This window comes from Gymnodraco acuticeps, unplaced genomic scaffold (genome assembly GCF_902827175.1).
Source record: "Gymnodraco acuticeps unplaced genomic scaffold, fGymAcu1.1, whole genome shotgun sequence".
NCBI lineage: Eukaryota > Metazoa > Chordata > Actinopteri > Perciformes > Bathydraconidae > Gymnodraco > Gymnodraco acuticeps.
In genome coordinates, this window is record NW_022990894.1 from 264,126 (window position 1) to 280,462 (window position 16,337).

The following is a 16,337-nucleotide window of genomic DNA, read 5'->3' on the forward strand; positions in this document are numbered from 1 at the left end:
CCTTCATTGTCTTTTAAAATAAAATCGCCTTACCTTATTTTACTGAAGTGAAGGGTATTTATGTCTCCTTAAATCACCTTTTAAATGTACTTCTTATAACATGGCATGGTGTAACATATCAAAAATGTTCAGTCTCTGGTCTTGCTAGAAATGCAATGTCACTCACCTTAGACTTAGAGCACTGTCTTATGAGATACTTAGCTTGGAAATCAGATTTTTGGAAAACTTAAAAACTCTTGTGAAAACACAGATGTACTCATGTCATGCATTTTTTGGGGTGTTTCAGATGTGGTTTACCAACGTTTTTGGTTCACAAACGTAGTGAAATATGTGAATTACACTATAGGCCAATATAAATGTGTTGTTCATGTCTAAAACGAAAATGTGTAAATTAGAATTTGGAGTAAAATAGTTCTATCACTCTACTTTCACCACAGAAAAGTTACATCAGGACTGATTCATATTCCATACTGAGGTTCATGTGATGTGTACAAATACAGATTGAGCATTACAACTTTTTTTTTCAACCAAATATTTATGTTAACATAAGAAACTGTAAAATCTCAATATTTACAATACAGGGTTCATACAATTTTTAACCAATGATTTTAAATGACTCTTTCATGTGGCTAGCATGCACTGCCTCGCCCATATTCGAAATATTGAATATGTTACAACACAGTTTGCATTTAGCACGTCTTGGGTCAATGTCTTTTGATAACCACAATTGGTACTTATTCTTTAGAAGCCATACATTGTTGAAACTGCACTTCCCTGGCATCTTTATATCAAATAGTAGCTCCTGTAGACTAGAGGGCGTGATTGTAAACATCTCTCACCAGCTAAATACTGCCACAGTTGCCATTTTACGTTTCATTATACGATACAGTATTTATTATCATTATAGTATTACTATTTCAGCGATTAGATAACATATACATTATATTTGATGCAACTTTAGTTATATTTCCATGACTTTTCCAAAACTTTGGGAAAAATATTGCATTCCATGACTTTTCCAGGTTTTTAATGACTGTACGAACCCTGACAATATCAGAACTTTCTCAACCAACTATTCATTATAAACGTAAAGACAGGGGGAGCAGTGCCATGGTCTTTGTCTTTCTTCCAAGACAGTGGGTCTGGCTGCTGTGCAGGTGGGGGTGATGGTGCATGGGCTGCTGGTGGCTGCTGGTGGCTGCTGGTGGCTGTGTCGGCGGGAGGGAGGTGTGCTAGGCGAGACTTCTTTGCTGGCTGGGTTGATCGTGATGGCTGTGGTGGTGGCCTTTGTACCGAGGTGTATCTTAATCTTGTGGCAGGCACAGATGGAGATGGAGGCTGCTGTAGTGATACTGCTCCTCTGGTCCTTGGTGGTGATGGCTCTGCATTGCTGCCTGAGAACATGCACAGCTTGAAATACTATTAATATCTGCATGAAGTTTAAAAAATGCTCTTATTTCTTTTACTAATTACAATGCTTTTCAACATGTATCTATCCATTTTCATTCAGTCTTCATACGCGATGCTGTTTCTTGGTGAGCTTGACAGTAATTCTTGACTCCAATGGGGTGAAGAGGCTAACATTAAGTTTCTACTGTTATCTCTGGATGTTCTCAGACATCTAGGATATGTTCTTGTGAGTACCTGGGCAATTCAGGGTGGGAATTTCACGACGGCCACGACGGCCATGGCCGTCGCCCCGCACTTTGGCCGTTATGCCCTGTGAAAAAAAATGCAATTCACGGCCAAAGTGGCCTTTGTGCCCCTGTCAAAAGTTCCAGTGTAAACAACGCTAGTGAAGTCATACTAGTGCGCGCAGTAGGATAGTCCTGTTCTAAATGTACCTTAGAGGAATATTTTTCAAGTTTTTAATACTCTTATCAACATATGAGTGGACAAATATGCTTTATGCTAATGTTTATTATCATTTGAACAATGACAAATATTCTCATGAATATTAAACACAACAACCTGGCACCTCTCTCATACAATAATACAATACAAATGGTGTGTGTGTGTGTGTGTGTGTGTGTGTGTGTGTGTGTGTGTGTGTGTGTGTGTGTGTGTGTGTGTGTGTGTGTGTGTGTGTGTGTGTGTGTGTGTGTGTGTGTGTGTGTGTGTGTGTGTGTGTGTGTGTGTGTGTGTGTGTGTGTGTGTGTGTGTGATGGATCGTTGGAGCTATGTGCAACTCAAGGCATATGCTCGAACGGGAGCTGCCTGGACGCTGCAATCATGTTGCGCGCACTATCCGTGCTGAGTGTGCTGACTTCTCGTACAATGTCCCACTGTCTGGCTTCCTGCATAAAGTCAAGTGCTCGGCGCAGTTGTGGCGAAATGTTTTCATTTAAACAGCTTCTTGTATCCGTTAGCGCAGCTAGCTAGCACCAGATGCTAACAACAACAATGCACGTAAGGTCTCTCTCTCGTTCGCTCAGGCCACACATACACACACCCTCCCGGTCCTCCCAATGGCCAGTCGGTGCCTGCCGGTGAGCGTGGAAGTGTGGTCTGCCACAAGCGGGCAGCAGGAGCGGGGCTGTCAGCATCAGCTTGTAGATGGTATTTTAAAATCGATGCGCTCTGAAACTACGGGGCGGCCGAGGAAAAAAAATACACATGCGTTAATCGCGTTAAAATAATTAGTGGCATTACAAAAAAATTGCGTTAACGCGTTATTAACGCGTTAAATTGACAGCCCTAATATATATATATATATATATGTGTGTCCCCTCTTCCTTCACAAGCACTATATCAATATATAATACTATTCTGAAGCATGCAATGAAATAGAAGCAGAAAATGCTGCAGTGTTTGTGATGAACCTTTGTATACATTTCTGAATAAGTCTCAGAACCATTTTGTGGTACAATTAATTTGATATGGTTGGATATAGTTTTCAGCTGGAGCAACACTAATACTGAGGCTGATACCCTCCCATTTCTTTGCCGTGAAACGCAGAAGACAGACTACCACCTTAATTTGAGGGTGAAGTGTCTTGCCCAGGGACACAACTACATGTTGACTGCAGTGGGATTCAAACTTGCTATCACCTGATTCGAAGTCCAGTACACTATCCACTGAGCCACAGCCCCGCATTAAATACAAAGATTAAAAGTCATTCAAAACAGATAATAAAAAAAGCTGGAGAGAAAAAAATTCCACTCCGAGACTCGAACCCGGCCATCTCGAATGTCTGACCCACACTTAGAACATTACTCTACAAGCAGATTGTAGTAATTTTACACCCACGCAGAGCATGGTCGAAGTGCGCATATTTTACGTACTTAATCATGGGCAGTAACTACAGACCCATAGCATTAACATCACACTTGTGTAAATGGATGGAGAAGATGATAGTGGATAGACTATCACATGTCTTAGAACAAAGAGGGTTACTGAGTGTAACGAGTGGTGTCATACATGTTGTATTTAATATGTTAATATATTGTTTAATGTTACACTTCATACAAGTCACGACTGTTTGCAGTTAATGTCGTTGCCGTGTGTAACGTTAGTTTATATAATGTGCAGCGCTTCAAACAGTGTGCTGCCTTAAAGGCATTTTATAATGTTATAATTTGTTTGCGGTTCAAAAAGTCACCACTATCTATCTGAACGCTCTCAGTTTGTACGTGTCAATGATGAATCTTCCACGCAAACCAAAGTTAGCCATGGAGTGCCACAGGGCTCAGTGCTCGGACCTATTTTGTTCACATTATATATGCTTCCGTTAGGCAATATTATAAGGAATCATTCTGTACATTTTCATTGTTATGCGGATGATACTCAACTATATTTATCAATCAAGCCTGATGAAATTAATCATCTAAATAAAATGCAAGACTGCCTTAAGGACTTAAAAACGTGGATGACCTTAAACTTTTTGATGTTAAACACGACCATAACTGAAGTTATTGTACTCGGCCCGAAGAATCTACGAAACAAATTATCTAAGGATATACTAACTATGGATGGCATTAATTTGGCCTCCAGTGAGACTGTAAGGAATATTGGTGTTATATTTGATCAGGATTTATCCTTTAACGCCCACATAAAATCAATCTCAAGGACCGCCTACTTCCATCTACGTAACTTTGCAAAAATCAGGCATATCTTGCCTCAAAACGATACAGAGAAACTAGTCCATGCATTTGTTACTTCAAGGCTGGATTATTGTAACTCTTTATTATCAGGGTGTACCAAGAAGTCAGTCAAGTCGCTTCAGCTGATTCAAAATGCTGCAGCTCGTGTACTAACCAGAGTTAGGAAAAGGGACCACATTACTCCTGTTCTGGCTGCCTTACACTGGCTCCCTATAGAACACAGGATAGAATTTAAAATTATTCTTCTCGCCTACAAAGCCCTTAATGGGCAGGCGCCATCTTACCTTAATTAACTCATTATACCCTACAGTCCTACTAGGGCATTGCGTTCCAAGAATGCAGGGTTGTTGGTTGTTCCTAGAGTCTCTAAAAGTACAATGGGAGCCAGAGCCTTTTCTTATCAAGCTCCACATTTGTGGAATCAGCTTCCAGTTTGTGTTCGGGCGGCAGACACCCTGTCTGTTTTTAAGAGTGCGCTTAAGACCTTCCTTTTTGATAAAGCTTATAGTTAGGGCTGATTAGATTCAGCCCCTAGTTTTGCTGATATAGGCTTAGTTTGTCGGGGGACATCTTACTTCTTCCTTCTCTCTGTCTATACCTGTGTACTCTCATGTTCCGATTAACCCAGCTTCCCCAAATGTCTTTCTTTTTGGTGTCTATATACGCCGGGATCCGGAGTCATGGATGATCCTGCGCCCCTGTGTCCTGCATCGCGAGCCCTGGATCTTGAGTCGTGGCTGTGGTCCTGGATCATAGGTCCTGGGTGGATATCCTCGTGGATTCATCTTCCTATTATACACACATGCATTTCCAAACATTTGGACTACCTATGTTGCAAATGTATTATCTTTTCAATTTACACACGGCATCTATTGCACGTCTGTCCGTCGTGGGAGAGGGATCCCTCCTCTGTTGCTCTCCCTGAGGTTTCTCCCATGTTCCTTTAAACTGTGGGTTTTCTTCGGAAGTTTTTCCTTGTACGAAGTGAGGGTCTAAGGACAGAGGGTCTAGGACAGAGGGTGTCGTATTGTCATACTGATATTCTGTACACACTGTGAAGACCACTGAGACAAATGTAACATTTGTGATATTGGGCTATATAAATAAACATTGATTGATTGATTGACTGTAGTTCACTGAGCGGTTTCACACAAAAAAATGTGTAACTTCACAGTTTTACGACACATTTTTATTTTTTTGACTTGCAAAATGTTCTTTTAAATTGACAAACATCATATGTGTCATTCGTGGCACAATTCAAACGGGATCAAAAGATAACCTTTCTCTCTCCATTGACTTCAATGTATAATTTCCCGCTTCCGGGGTCCCATGGAGGCTCCCGGAAGGGGAGGGACTTCGCCTCTCTATTGCTCTTAAAACTCATTTCCCTGCTTCTCGTGGTTTCCTTGCATCTCTCCATGCTTCCCTGGTAGGAGGGACTAGTCACAGGGAAACGACGCAAGTGAGGGACGCAAGGAATCAATTTAACCGAAGTGAGAAGGGCCCATAGAAACGCCACTGCACACCGGTGAGCCATTTTGCCGTTTTTAGCTACCTAGCGCCACATGTTTTGATGTGTGTTCTTGTCATTATCTCCGAGAGTTCGTATGATTGAGTGATAATGAGGGTACCCATCGATTCTGTGTCCCCTCACGATGTGAAACGATGGGTTGGATGTGCAGCAAAGATAAACAATAAGGTTTTGTGAGTGAATTTCGGTGCAGTCATCTGTTAGCATGTTTCGCTCGTTGCTAATTCAGCGGCTCAGCGTTAGCATTGTGTTGTTTTTTTTAAACAAATTTAAATGATCGGTTAGAGTTTCTTTCCGTAACACTTATATAAAACATTCATAGTTTATTAAATGAACATGCCCTCAGACACTGTTTCCTGCAAGATGTTGCGGGAGTGCACGGAACCGGGGTCTCTCGGGCTTAACAGGTTAAGAAAATGGTCCCACTGCAACAAAGCTAAAATCCAATCATCCAAAATGGTCGCAGCGTGAGTAAGCGCATCTCAAGCTCGTCTGGTTTCGCTGTTAAATTAGCTCTTTAAAGCTCATATCATTGATCCAGATGATCTGAACCCATGAACATGTGTATAACATAGTAAAGCGGCTCACTACAGTCTCTGGATTATTGTATTGTTTGCATTTGCAACTATGGAGGGAAACATGTCTGCAAACTTTGTGGGACACAACAATCTAAAATGGATCCCATTCAAAGTAGCTTGAGCAGGATACACAATTACCTGTCTAGTTTGGGAGACCAGGTCAATTTGTTAGAGCAGCGTGTCGGGGCTAATGAGGACAATAGTAAGTAGAATCGACAAGGAGTACTGTAGCTAATGATCTGAGTACTTCTACTTTTACTTTAGAAGCAGATCTGAGTAGGTTCTACTTTTACCTTAGAAGCAGATCTGAGTACTTCTACTTTTACCTTAGAAGCAGATCTGAGTACTTCTACCTCCTCAGTTTAAATGAAATGACTGTAAAAGCGAAATTTCCGACGCGTCCCTGAAGGCGGCCCTTTAAGGTGGAGTTTCACGGTGCTGCAGCGGCTCGACAGAATTTCAGGCCAAACAAACGGAAACAACCGGAGACTTTCTGACCCCGGTGATGCCCCGTTGATCCCTCCATTGACCCCCCGGTGATCCGGCTGGTGCTCCGCTGTTCGGTAAGTCCTCTTGTTCAGCCTCAGTTTGTAAAAGCTGCTGTTTTAATCTGATCTGTGCTTTAAAAGGATGCTTACTATGATGCACGCTTTTCAAATGAAGACACGATGTCTAACTATCTATCATATTTTTCGCGCACAGCCCGCCGAGTATATGATTTTAACTTTGTGGATTTGAGCCTTTATTGGAGAAGAAGTTGTGTTTGCAGCGTTCTTATTATACATCTATGGTTTGCACCGATCAGCCATTTTGGTGCGTTCAAGTTACATCGGGTGAAAACCGTCAAAAATGACACGCTGCTCGAACACATTGACGAGGTGAGGCGCTCGTGAATTGTTGTTACGGAAACAGAGGGGTTATAGGCAGGGGTGCACATAACTTTTTGGCTCTGGTTCTCAAAGGAGCACCTGGAGATGTTGCTTGGTGCTCATCCTTAAAATGAAATAAACCATAACTTTTGAGGGAATCTTTATTTGCCAGACACACGGCACTGAACACACATGCAGAGGTGAACACAGAACACACATGCAGAGGTGAACACAGAACACACACGCAGAGGTGAACACAGAACACACATGCAGAGGTGAACACTGAACACACATGCAGAGGTGAACACAGAACACACATGCAGAGGTGAACACAGAACACACATGCAGAGGTGAACACAGAACACACACACAGAGGTGAACACTGAACACACATGCAGAGGTGCACACAGAACACACATGCAGAGGTGAACACAGAACACACATGCAGAGGTGAACACAGAACACACACACAGAGGTGAACATAGAACACACACGCAGAGGTGAACACAGAACACACATGCAGAGGTGAACACTGAACACACATGCAGAGGTGAACACTGAACACACATGCAGAGGTGAACACTGAACACACATGCAGAGGTGAACACAGAACACACATGCAGAGGTGAACACTGAACACACATGCAGAGGTGAACACAGAACACACATGCAGAGGTGAACACAGAACACACATGCAGAGGTGAACACTGAACACACATGCAGAGGTGAACACAGAACACACATGCAGAGGTCAACACAGAACACACATGCAGAGGTGAACACAGAACACACACACAGAGGTGAACACAGAACACACATGCAGAGGTGAACACTGAACACACATGCAGAGGTGAACACTGAACACACATGCAGAGGTGAACACTGAACACACATGCAGAGGTGAACACAGAACACACATGCAGAGGTGAACACTGAACACACATGCAGAGGTGAACACAGAACACACATGCAGAGGTGAACACAGAACACACATGCAGAGGTGAACACTGAACACACATGCAGAGGTGAACACTGAACACACATGCAGAGGTGAACACTGAACACACATGCAGAGGTGAACACAGAACACACATGCAGAGGTGAACACTGAACACACATGCAGAGGTGAACACAGAACACACATGCAGAGGTGAACACTGAACACACATGCAGAGGTGAACACAGAACACACATGCAGAGGTCAACACAGAACACACATGCAGAGGTGAACACAGAACACACATGCAGAGGTGAACACAAGACAACATTAGCAAGACCAGTAATCCTACAAGCTGTCATCACTACCCTCCTGACTGTTCTCCTCACTGTCTTCCTCTCTGTCAGACATGGTAGCTGATGATGTAGGCCTACTTCTTTCTCTCTGGTTGAGTCTGCGATTAGCTGCTTGCATCCACAAGTCAACAGCTGGGTTTGGGTCGAAAGTCTCTGTCATCTTAGACAAGTGGATGTAATCAAATAAGTATGTGAACATAACCAATAACCTACCATAGCCAATAACAAATGAATGTAACTTATTTTATTTGTGTTGTTCATTCATATCTTATTTTACCTTAACATTTTTTTTTTTTATCTCCAGTTTTAAAGGATATTTTTGGTTACTGTCCTATAGTATACATTGGAATGATTTAAAACCTGTTTATCCCAATAATTATAAAGGAGTGCCTTGGAAATATGTGTTTACATAAATTGTGACCAAATCGTTTAAACTTAGACTAAAGTGAACTATCTAAACACTCAAGATTACTTTACCTCACTGAGCTGTATTATCAGCCTCTCAGTCTGACTGGAGAGGACTCTCCCTCCACATTATTGTAGAAACATCTTCTTCTTATATCCGTTAGAGCAGCAAGCACCAGATTCTAATAACAACAACCCTCCCTCTCTCCCTCACTCACTCGCATTTTGGCTGTGAGCTGCGGTTGCCAGATAAGCCAACATCCCCCATTTTCATCACTTACAGCGCCCATCGTACAGGGCAAATGAAACGTGTAACCGGGGTGAAAAGGGTGTACATTTACTTAATTTTGAATATCGTTACATCAAGGCCGAAAATTAGGATGAGCACCAACGGTCAAAAAAATGTTTTTCCCTCCCAAAACTGCCAGCGCAGCGCCTCCACAGATCTGGCGCCCTAGGCGAACATCTATTACGCCAGGGCTACGGGCCGGCCCTGAGTTCATATGCAACTCGCAAATATCTTTCTCTCTCCTCTCTCCTCTCTTCTCTCTCTCTCTCTTTCTCCCTTCTCTCTCCCTCTTCTCCCTCTCCCTCTCTCTCTCAATGTTGGTGCGCAAATGCGCCTTTTTTCAAATGACCCGGTGCTCTTTTTTCAGTGGAGGTGCGCATGCGCACCTGCGCACCAGTTATGTGCAGCCCTGGTTATAGGTTGCCATAAGGCTGTTGACGGTCTTATTATAGCTTATAGGCTACATCCATTGGTTGGTGTTGTGGCACATTTGTAACGCTATGCCAACTTGGGCAAGCACGCAGGCAAACTTGAGGAGCGCACACAGGGTGGAGAGGTGGAGTAAGGTTGAGCGATGGAGAGAAAGGGAGAGAGAGAGATAGATTGAGCGAGGCAGAGAGCATGTGCAGCGGTCTGCTTGCGCACAGAGCTGGAGTTTCTGAGAGAGTCGGCTTGAGTCAATTTCTCTTCAAAATATTATTGATTGCCAGCCTCCCTTGTCCCTGGATGGCTTGCTAGCTCGTTGGTAACTGATGTCTTCTAATGTGCCTGCATCTGGCGCTGAGTTGCCATATTCCTTTCAAGTGTATAAATGTGAACCACTTCCTGATATCCATTGTTGCAGATAAATATAAATGATAATAGCCAAACTAACCTAGCAAGGGTAAAGTGACAGGCTGCTGCCGCATCTCACTCAAAAACCCACACGACTCAACCCAGCGAAAAACCAGTCTCGCGCGCAGCCTTTCATTCAGAATTTCGTAGCAAAATAAAAAATATGATATTAAACTAATCTTTCAACATAGTTTAAAACAAAATAAATATTAGGACAAAGCCCTACAAATAACAACAATAAACATAATCAGTGGCGGCTCCAGAGTATTTGTGTTGGGTAATCTATGGTAGGGCTAACCCATACAGTGGTGCTGGGGCTCAAGTCAGTATTTGCAATGTAATTACATACACGCTCCCCTTGACAGTGAAACTCCACGCGTGAGGTTTAGATTATTTCCCTGTCTCAATCCAAATTGAACTGTATGAAATAAAAAGGCACATTTGTCTCGTAGTAAATAAAAAGGGCGACCTGGAGCCAGTCCTGCAATTTCCCCACAGGTGAAAGAGTTGACATGCTGAAAACCCAACACCTGCAGAGATTTTTTTAAGTACTCACGTAAAATACACATTCTGGTAGGCTACTCTCTTGAGAAGAAAAATAAATAAATCTATTACTACACGACATATTTAAAAAAAAAAATGAATGCCATTTTACTTTTTTGTTACTTTGTTCTGAAAGCTGAACCTGCTGCTCCTCACAGAGAGAAGAGGGAAGAGGCTGTGAATGACTTTACATCCCACACAGCTATCAATCATCAAACCGTGGGGTCTTATTTCATTACGTGTTGATTTCTATCAACACGTAATGTTGTATCGATGTAGGCCTATATAGAGCTGTAGACCTACTACAGCAAAAGTATTCTCCGTCGGGACTTCCTGCAACAACACCACGCCGTTATCTTGATTCTGATTGGCCAGAAGACATTATCAAAGATGTTCTATTGAGAAGACGATCACTACGTGACAAAAGTTTTCAAAACCGTTTCTAGTCTTCGGTATTTCCAGACAAGTGGCTACTGAAATCAATCTTACTAACTGATGTCTGTGCAATTTACTCCGCGAGTTGGCAGACTTTATTTTGCTTACTTTAACATCATTTTTCAAGGTGGGGCTAAGCCATTTCTTGCCGACCCCAGTATACCCTGGCGCCGCCACTGAACAAAACAACTAAAATGTTGTATTCAGCCCTGATTAAAACAGCGGGCCCAAATCCTGGATGGCCCGGCCCCATGGGGCCCGCCCATCCAGGATTTGACGCCGGGTCTGATTTAACAGCGACAACCAGACGAGCTTGAGATGCGCTTACTCACGCTGCGACCATTTTGGATGATTGGATTTTAGCTTTGTTGCAGTGGGACCATTTTCTTAACCTGTTAAGCCCGAGAGACCCCGGTTCCGGGCCCTCCCGCAACATCTTGCAGGAAACGGTGTCTGAGGGCATGTTCATTTAATAAACTATGAATGTTTTATATCCATGTAACGGAAAGAAACTCATCTAACTGATCATTTTAATTTGTTTAATAAAAAAAAAAAACACAATGCTAACGCTAAGCCTCTGAATTAGCAACGAGCGAAAAATGCTAACAGATGACTGCACCAAAATTCACTCACAAAACCTTATTGTTTATCTTTGCTGCACATCCAACCCATCGTTTCACATCGTCAGGGGACACAGAATCGATGGGTACCCTCATTATCACTCAATCATACGAACTCTCGGAGATAATGACAAGAACACACATCAAAACATGTGGCGCTAGGTAGCTAAAAACGGCATAATGGCTCACCTGTGTGCAGTGGCGTTTCTATGTGTACAAAACTGGGGGGGAGAGAGAGGGAGAGAGGGAGAGAAACCGTAATGCTTTAGCATTAAAACACCATAGACTGTAAATATAAGGAAAACACAGACACTCATCACCGAGGACACAATATCAATCGATCCAGCAGAGGCCAAACACAGAAGATCAACAAAATATATGACATAAATGAACTTACCAAAGCTGAAGGCTCACTTGAAAAGAAAAGCGGCACGGCGGTCCTTCCTCTGACAGAATGTGTCTATCACTTTGGGGATGAAGTCCTGTAGTTGCTGGATCAACTGGCTTTCAATTGAAAGCATGGCCAATGCGTTACGTCGCGGCTGTCCCATGATGTTGCGAGTGAAAGTCTTTATCCTTTTGAGGGTGGAAAAGTTCCTCTCTGACTCGGATGTCGTCATCGGAGTTGTTACTATTATTTTGACCAAAATAACAGTCTCAGCAAACGTATCCTCCAAGTTGTTCTCGTGAATGGATTTCAACAGAGACAGGGCAGTGTTTCCAGTGTGAAGCTCACTGTGGCGGTAGAGCGTGGTCAGCTCAGACTTCAACTTCTCCTTGTTTCCCAACGCAGGCCACAGTTTCACGGCGCAGTCAAGCTCAGGTGTAGGAAATGACAGGACATGCTGTGGGAAGAGTGAGCTGTCAACAAGCTTTGCAGCGATCAAATGGTCACTCTGTGAGAACCTCTGTTCCACCTGTGAGATGACTGTGTCACAAGCCTCCTTCATCACCGGCGCTGTGCTGCTGACTCGTCGGCCTGGCTCGTCTGTTCCACCATGAGCGGTGGTGGCCAATGCATCAGTTTGCTGCCTCATTTTGTGGACATGTTCCTTGAAACGGCAGAGCGCGCTGTTGATCCCAGGTGCATCGATGCTTCGTTTTTGCAGAGTGTTGTATAAAACATCCACTTCTGGCATAAGCAACGAAAAAAAGTCCAGGAGCTGCATAAATGCTCGGTCCCGCAGTTTCTTTGACAGGCCGTATGCCTCACTTATGGTGACCGCATCCCATCCTGGTTGTGCGAGTATATGCTCCATACACTGAAGCAGTGCTTCTCGGGTCTCCCAAACCGCGTTCACAGTTCTGCTTTTAAAGTTCCATCTCACAGCCGGTGGCCGTGGTATGCGTCTCTGTGTTGCCTCTGCAAGAGCTGCAACACGTTTTGGAGCACCGGAGAAAAAAGAGGAAAAAGCAGTTGGATCTGCAAAAAACACCTTCAGGATGCTCATCCTTGCTGAACTGCTGCAGGGTCAGGTTCAGTTGGTGGGCGTAGCAGTGAACTAACTGAGCGTTTGGGTACGTCTCCTTCATCACCGTCTGTACCCCGCGCACGTTACCGCTCATGACGGCCGCCCCGTCATAGGTCTGAGCGATTAGCTTTTCTTTCAGCTTCAGGGGTTCCAGAACAGCCTTGATGCTGTTAGAGAGACCTACACCAGTTGTGTCCTTTACTTCCACAAACTCCAAAAAACGCTCTGTAACTGTGAGGTCAGGCATAATGTATCGCAGCACAATCACCATTTGCGATTTACAGGAGACATCGGTTGTCTCGTCGGCCTGAACGGCAACAAATGATGTGTTGTCCACTTGCTTGGCTGTTTCCTCCCTGTACACATCATACATGCAGTCCAAGAGTTCATTCTGTATGGTGCTTGATGTCCCTTTGAAAACAAGCTGAGCTTCGTAGTGCCGTCGAAGCCTGGAATCGCCCTCACACATTGTCTCGAAAATTGACCTGAATATCCCTGGATTCAGAGAGTCCACCGACTCGTTGTGGCCCCGCAGTGCTGTCTCACATTTCCCACACAGTTTAATACCGGTGATGATCCGACCAAGCACCTACCTGTTTTCTTCCACCTTCCTATTATGATCATCAATGCCGCGTCTGTAGGCGCTGTCAATCTGAGCTGCAACATTCACCCTTCCAAGTAATCCCAATTTACGGCATTTTCCAAATGACTGTTGCTGCTCTCATGCTTCATTGTCCTCTCCGAAAGATGCTTTAAGTCCTTGTAACCTGTCCTCGACCAAGTACCTTGATCTTCACCAAAAAGCAGGCAAGGAAAGCAAAAGAGGGAATTATTCTGGATGCTCGCCGTTAGCCATTTGTTTTTAGCAAACCACTCAGCGTTAAACCCACGTTTAACTTTGCCCGCAGTCTGGACCATTTGGAAATCCGGTGGATGGTGGACACCGAGGCGCTTTACCTCCAGTTTCTCTCCGAGACTAAGTGTCTCAAATGTGTGCTCCAGTAAATGGTCAACTTCATTCATTTTCTTTCAGTTTTTTACTTCTTTTAATCGCTGGTGATGTTAGCTATATGCTGCTCTCTCGTCTCCTCTTCAAACTACACGTGACCTTTCGCAGCACTGCACACGTGACGTCAATTCTGAATTATGCGAGATGACGTATGGTGGGGATGGCAGCACTATGCCCCTATGGTCATTATTTTTTTGCCACACACATTAAATAGAAAAATACTCTGAGCATGCGCAGTGTAGTTTTTACAGTCAACGTTCACTTAGACAGTGAGAGGGAGGGGCAGGATCGGGTTTTGTCCCACATGGCTCTAAACAGCTCAAAACGGCACTGTAGACACTAATTAGAAGAACACAGACTAAAACAGCAATGTACAGACGAATCAGATGATTAAACATGATCTTAAAATATATTATTTAAAAAAATTTTTTAAAAATTGTATTTTTTTGTAATCATTATTTGTAATACTTTCTGCTGTGAAGTGGTCTTCAATGGCATTAAAACTATGCTGAAGTTAATCCAATGTGTTTGTGTCCCTTTGAAATGATTTCTGATAATCCATGAGCAATAAATCAGCTTTTCGGGTTTGAAATGTCAGAGCTAGAGACAGCTTCACTCTGGAGCAAAACTGTGGCGTGAAGCGCCATCTTTTTTTTTAACATGAGTGTGTGTGCGGGGAGATTTCCCTTCGATTCTATTGGCTCTAACGGTCAAAGAGATGTCACATGTCAAAATCGAAGAAGGGGGGGGCCAGAGATAAGGAAAATCCACCCAAATGACCCCAGAAGTGGGTTTTTTTTCTTGCTAAATCTGTCTAAAAAGGTCATATTTCACTTGTTTTGCATCAATCTTGATACAGGGTACTTATTATATGTTGTAGTTTGGATTCCAAATGCTTTTAGTCTACCATACCATCATCCAAGGGTGGTTTTCACTAGAAGTAATTATTATTTTTTGGACGGACACAATAATTAAACTTTTTTTACTGTGTTCAATCTGAATTTATTTTAAAATAAAAACATCTATATTGAATCTGACACTTCTACATCATACTCACAGGTGTAACCTTGCTTTGAGAAAAAAGATTATTAATCTAACCCTTTTAGAAGAAAATATATGGTCATTTGTTCTGGGAATGTCATTTTCGAGTCTGAGACCTGAAAAACAGGCTTGGGGCTTAACAGGTTAAGAGGTTAATCACCGAAAAATACAATTACGATAGAAATTGTCCCCTGTCAAAAGTTTCTATGGTGTTCTACTTAAGCTCAAGGTCATGGCTTCTTCATTTGTTTTTTTCGAGAGGTTTTGACAATTCTTCATAATTTATTGGGTCTTTAAAAATTCAAAAATTGCCTGAACAATTTATCAGATCTTATGATAATGATTAACTAACATAATGTTCGAAGCCTTTACGCGCTTGTAAAATATTTCGAATGGATCCATGTTTCTTAGAGATTTACAATTTAAAAAATGTTACACATTGCTGAGTTGCATCTTAAATTAATATTAATATTTCCAACTCTTACATGTATACCCCTTTTTATGTGGCGTATACTATGTACTCTTTTATATCCTCTATACCCTGCCCTTCTAAAAACAGAGAATAGTAAGGTGTAAAAGGTTTTGGGTTTTCAAAGTCTCTGTTAACTAACTCAAACTCTGTTTTCTGTCCCACAGACTGAAGAGCGCAGCAGACGATGCTCTAAAACACCAAAGAAGTGTCTTGTTTTCCTCTGCAAAAACCCGAGAAATCAAATATATCAGGAAGATGCAAGACCGGAGCTCAGCTCCCATTGGCTCACACATAACTCGAGCCCTGCATGCGGCGTCTCGTCGCTACGGTTCTCTCTCTCTGTGTTCCTGAGAAAGTGTGTGTGAGCTCCAGCTCTACTGATCCATCATCTGTGTGTCTGGATAAACCTCTGAACGGACTCTGTGCTCTTTTTTCTGGAGCGTTTACCTCGGACTATAGGAGCTAGCTTAGCATGCTAGCTGGAAACACGTTAGCAACACTAGTCAGATTGAGAGTTTGACGGAGAGAGAAACGGTGTGTTTAACGGAGTCTGCAGGGAAAGGTGATCTAGGAAACATGAGTAAAGTCCAGATGCTGCTGTCGTTGAAGAAGCAGCGACTCACTGCTGCTAATGAAGAGACATTTGCTCTGTTTGAACAAACGATAGCAGAGCTCGAGGAGGAGCTGTCTCTTTCCAAAGAGGAGAACGAGAGACTCCAGAAACTACTGGACGCTGTTTTACAGCCTCAGCTTCGGATACACAGAGCAGATGTCCAGCAGCTGGTGGTGGTTAAAGAAGAGCCTCTCCCTGACCAGCAGGAGGGGAGCACCAGCCTGGACCAG